Here is a 5,471-nt window from a genome sequence, read left to right as displayed (position 1 = left end):
CTAGCTCCGAACAGGTTCGTGCCCGTGCCCAGGCGGTAGTGATGTCGTCCATTTTTCTACTAATGGTTGTTTGTGATATGTGCTAGCACCTGCTAGCTGACCTGTGGAAGTGGAAATGGTTGATGATCCTGTGCGCCAGAACATATGTTTTGGTTTTTGTGTTTCAAAACATTTTCAGGAGTTTGGCCGGCTCATTTTGATACAACGAAGATGCTGTCTGGATTCGGTCGGTGCCTCACGTCAATGCACGATTACAGACCCCAACATTAAGATGCTCATAGTCATAAATTTTGTTAAGTACTGTAGATGCTAGTTGAGGTAACATAAAGGAAAACGATCAGGTAGTTTTTTTTGTTGTATATGAGAAGAAACCAAAACTATCATAAAAAAACTATCATTCGGGATAGCCAATGATACATTTTCATGTTCACATATATTTTTATCTCAATTTACACATAGACCAAAAAATATATGAAACAGTATGGTAGAGTAGTGACACTGTGAAGAGAATAACAAAAAATAAATACATAGTGACAACAAAAATCATCTGAAACTGCTAGGAGGAGCGCCAGTGGAGAGGAGAAGCTTTACAGGTTAATTTCAAGACTAGAAGTCCCTCCTGCTGCCTATGCTTGACCTGGACTGGCTGTAATCGGAGCTGAAGTCCTGGCTGCCAAACGCCATCCTTTGGAACTGCCGGATGTCCGCCGTGTTGGCTACGTTTAACATCTGGCTCTTCCCCGGTTGCACGCCGTTGCTGAGATCAACGTCCGTCAGGCTGTCGAGGACCCTGACGATCTGGATGAAACCAGTGGAGGAAGCCTTAGTTTGGTGAGCAACGAACAGGACATGTAAAGAAGCCGTGCATTATGCATAGCTATAGTTCATATTCAGTTTGTCAGATTTGGTACAGTGCAAGTCATAGTTTTGTTGGTGGATGGTCAGTAGTATGTACCTGCCCCATCTTGGGCCTCCTGGCAGCTGAGTGACGGATGCACGCCGCAGCCGCCTCAATCACCCGGAACATCTCGACGTCGTCGAAGTTCCCATCGAGCCGGGGGTCGACCAGCTCATCAAACTCCTGATTCTCGATTGCACGGTTCAGTAGTGGTCTCGACTATATGCAATATAAGATGGGGTTGTGATTAAGCAGCATGCTATCACTATCGATGCTTGGTACAAGAGTGACTTTGCATAGCTGCAGAGGGTGGTGGTTCTGCCGCTGCAGGAGCTTACCCACTCCACAAGGCTCTCATCGCCTATGGGACGCGACGAATCCACGGGCTTCCGGCCGGTGATGAGCTCCAGTAGCACGACACCGAAGGAGAACACGTCTGATTTCTCGGTCAGCTTCCCTGTGGACGCATACTCTGGAGCCAGGTACCTGTGTACATCGGAGATGCATAATCACAATTATTCCTTTTGTTTTATCCTCTTTTCTGGGATTAGCATATATATGCACAGATTCATTACCCGAATGTGCCCATAACACGAGTTGAAATATGTGTGACATCGTTCTCCGCTAGCCTCGCGAGCCCGAAATCAGCTACCTGATCATTGAAAGCATCATCAGGAGCTGAACATACTGACAATCATTCAAGTATATATTATCAGCGTTCAGAGTTCTGAAATATTGAAATTTGGTGGGATGACAAATTGACCTGAGCCTCAAACTGGTCATCAAGCAAGATGTTTGATGACTTGATATCCCTGTGAATGATCCTTGGATGACCTACGATAACCAAACATCAAGATCAATCTCCATTATCTGAATTCTGACACATCAAACTTTGAAAAACTCAAGTCCAAATAGCGTCCATCGATCTTACAATCCTCATGGAGGTAGGCTAATCCACGCGCTGAGCCTGCCGCGATCTTGACCCTCGTTGACCAGTCCATTGCCGGCCTCCCCCTCCCTACACGATCGAGTGACATACATACATACATACATACATACATACATACAATGAAGTAAAAGAAGAAAGTTTTGTTACCATGGAGGTGGTGGTGCAGCGTGTTGTTGGAGACGTAGTCGTAGACGAGGAGGCGGTGATCCTCGGCAATGCAGTAGCCGACGAGCGACACGAGGTGGCGGTGGTGGACGCGGCTGATGATCTCCACCTCCGCCTGGAACTCGCGCTCCCCCTGCCCACCGCCGCCCTTGAGCTGCTTCACGGCCACCACCTTTCCGTCGCCGAGCGTGCCTTTGAACACGCACCCGAACCCGCCCTCTCCGAGCACGTTCTCGCGCGCGAACCCGGCGGTGATGTCGTAAAGCTCGTCGAACGTGAACGCCTTGGTGTTGCCCACGATCAGGTCGCCGGACGCCGACGTCGCCACGCTTCGCGCGGGGCCCTGGCTCCCCGCCGTCGCGTTGTAGTTGGCCGACGACGCGCCCCACGGCTGCTGACCGTATGTCTGGCTCATCGGCGTCGACATGCCAGGGCCGCCGCCTCCGCTGCCCATGCTGAAGTTCATCGACCCCGGCGCAGACGGTGCGCGCAGGAACGGCGCCTCGCCGGACAGGTGCTGCGGCGTGTACGATGGCACGGAGAAGCCAGCGTAGTAACGGTCGGCCTGCTTTCCGCCTCCGCCGCTTCGACAGGCAGACGAACACGCCAGCGAAGCCGAGGACGATGATCACCACTACGATCGCCACGCCGGCCGTAGCGCCAGAGCTCAGCCCGCTACTGCTGGACGGCGGCAGCGTGGTGGCACTAGTATCAACTGCCGTAGGCGAGTGCCTGGCGGGAGTTGAGCTCGTCCGCGCCGGCGGAGGAGGGGCGTAATCCACGGGGGAGTGAACTGCAGGTGGCGGCGTGGCGGCCACGGGAGACGGGGTTGGCTGCGCTGCGGGTGGCGGAGGAGACGGGCTTGAAGAAGGCGGCGTGGCGTGGGACCGCCGCGGTGGGGGAGCGGAGGGCGGTGGACGACGCCTGCGTGGTGGAAGGCGGGGGCGCGGCAATGTCCGGTGGGGGCGGTGCGACGGTGGGCGGAGGCGGCGGCGGCGGTGTGGCCATGGGCACCGGCGCCGGTGGCGGGGGCGGCAATGTGGCTGGTGGTGGGGGAGGCAATGCGGCCGGTGGGGGTGGAGACGATGCCTCAGGCGGAGGAGGGGTACTGGCAACCGGTGAAGGAGGAGGTGGTGCATCAGCCTGTGGTGTCGAAGGGGAAGGTGGCGACGGAGTAGGAGAAGACGGGGAAGGTGTTGTCGGAGCAGAGGACGGTGACGACGGAGGAGTGGAAGAAGAAGATGACGTATCAGTAGGCGGCGGTGTGGAGCCGGTCGGCGTCGAAGGTGAGGAGGGAGGAAGGCGAGAGCCCGGGTTCGCCAATGTGTTTGGTACGCTGCCAACGGCGACGCCGGCAGGAGCCTGGAGCAGAGTTCTCATTCTGTCGTTAATACAACTCCTGCAAGAGATGAGATTGGAGCGAAGCAGTTAGCGCCAACTTGTTCCAAAAAAAAAAAGAGCATCCAGCCATGATTGTTGATAGGGATGATTTCAGTTGGAAGTCAACTCCTAACTGATTTCTTGGCTGAAACAACACCACCATTGTGAGGAACACAAGATTTGATTCTAAACAGAGCGAGAAAATGATTCATTTTTCATGAATTTCATTGATCCATGCATAAATGGAACCATGTCCTATGGTTGAATTCTGATTGAAGCACCATTTTCAGTATGTCAACATCATGGGCGTGAGTCATAATAATTTTGCACAACAGATCCAATTCGAGAGGAGGATTGCTCCGTGTACCTTTGCTGCTAGCTGTGATAACGAACTCAGCATATCCGTTTTTTTAAAACATGGGATACATACAACATTGCTGGCACAGATTACAGAAGGGGAAAAACACACACAGCTCTGTTCTACTACGCGTCTTCTCAGAAAGATTAAAATGGTCAAGCAGAAGAAAGTGTATTGAGCTAAACTGAAGTCTGGATTTGGATCTCCATCAGGTTGTAGTATCATGATGAGTAGATCCCAGGATGAACTGATTCCTAATAAGTTAGATTTTTCTTCGGTTCATATAATGCAAATGTCCAAGTGTATTAACATATAAACACATAAAACAACGAAGCCTTGCGAGCAAATGACCTTTGACAAATATTCCAATCTACAGATCATTTCTTAAAGCAAAAAAGAAATACAGAAAGAGTTCTTTTAGCTCTAGTTAAGGGGAGAAATGAATTAATGGAAACTTCTCTCTTCTCAAGCATATTACTTGGGGCCATTTGAAGGTCCAAACAGGAATCGTGAACAATAATGCAGAAAGAAGATGAGAAGCAGATATAGAACCCTACCTTGAATCAAAATCAGGAAGCCGCAGGTACCACCTCCAAAATTCAGTCCAAGAACCAAACGCCCAGCGCGAGAACCAGTGCGAGCCAATCGACCAGGCAATGCGTCTCAATTCCCATGCCGCATTTGCGCCAGAAAAGCAAGGAGAGGATATGAGAAGACGAAGAAGAGCAGAGGTTGCCTGGTCTCTTTTCAAGACTGTGTTGTCATCGACTGCCCCAGCATTGGGTTTGGGTTCTCTATTCTCACAGCCTCTCTCTCTTGCTGTTGGGGGGGCTCAAGAACGTGGCAACGACGACTCTCTGGGCTGTACGTGCTTCCTGGAACACGACGACCGGAATTTACAACTTTATATATATGTATGTATGATTGTCTATCTATGTACATGGATAGAATAATGCATGGCTTATTATTAGATTTATATATATGCAAGGGCTAGTGGGGACGAGGATGGAAAGAAGGGACAAGGAAAGGAAGTAGTCGCCTCCCTGCCATTATCTACTACGCACTGCTTCCTCCTTGAGAAAACGGCTTCCATCTAAGCAAGAGAATATTGAGCAGAAATGATGAGGTATTGGTGCTGCTCCAGCTACCTGTAGACTACACGTTCAAACTATCATGTACCTTGGAACACGTATGCTGCAAAATACGTCTTAGAGCATATGGCTTATAATGGAGCCCAGTCTATATTGTTACCATATTATTTATAGCCAACCTAGCCGATTTTTCCCTTTATTTATTATAGCCATGTTTTAAATAGTCAGCTAAGACATTTAGCTATCTATATGTCTCAAAATAGGCTATAGCCAGCTACAGCGGGCGGAAAAAGTCCAAATTACTCCCCTCAAGTTTGGCATATGTCCATATTACCCCCCTAAACCTACATTTGGTTCAATTTACTCCCTCCAACTATTTCAGTTGATCTAGTTTACCCCTTAACACGATTTGTTATTTTTGTTTTTCCACATATTAGTTGAGTCTTAATATCAACTTTTGTGATATGATAGAGAACATCATAAGTTATGTTAGAAAAAATATATCTTGACTTTTTGCCACAATTTTGATAGCTTAGGAAATTTAATAATAAATTAACAATGGAGATACAATATCGTATAAAACATAATGATGAAAAATTCATAGTGTATTTTTCTAACACAAAATACAAT

General features: G+C 49.0%; 1 pseudogene; it reads right to left on the bottom strand.

Moving 5' to 3' along the window:
• Window positions 1–606: 606 nt before the first annotated feature.
• Window positions 607–4,487, bottom strand: LOC136528380 (proline-rich receptor-like protein kinase PERK8; annotated as a pseudogene).
• Between the last annotated feature and the right edge of the window lie 984 nt (window positions 4,488–5,471).

Source organism: Miscanthus floridulus, chromosome 19, assembly GCF_019320115.1.
Source record: "Miscanthus floridulus cultivar M001 chromosome 19, ASM1932011v1, whole genome shotgun sequence".
NCBI lineage: Eukaryota > Viridiplantae > Streptophyta > Magnoliopsida > Poales > Poaceae > Miscanthus > Miscanthus floridulus.
This window is presented reverse-complemented; position numbering and strand designations above follow the sequence as displayed.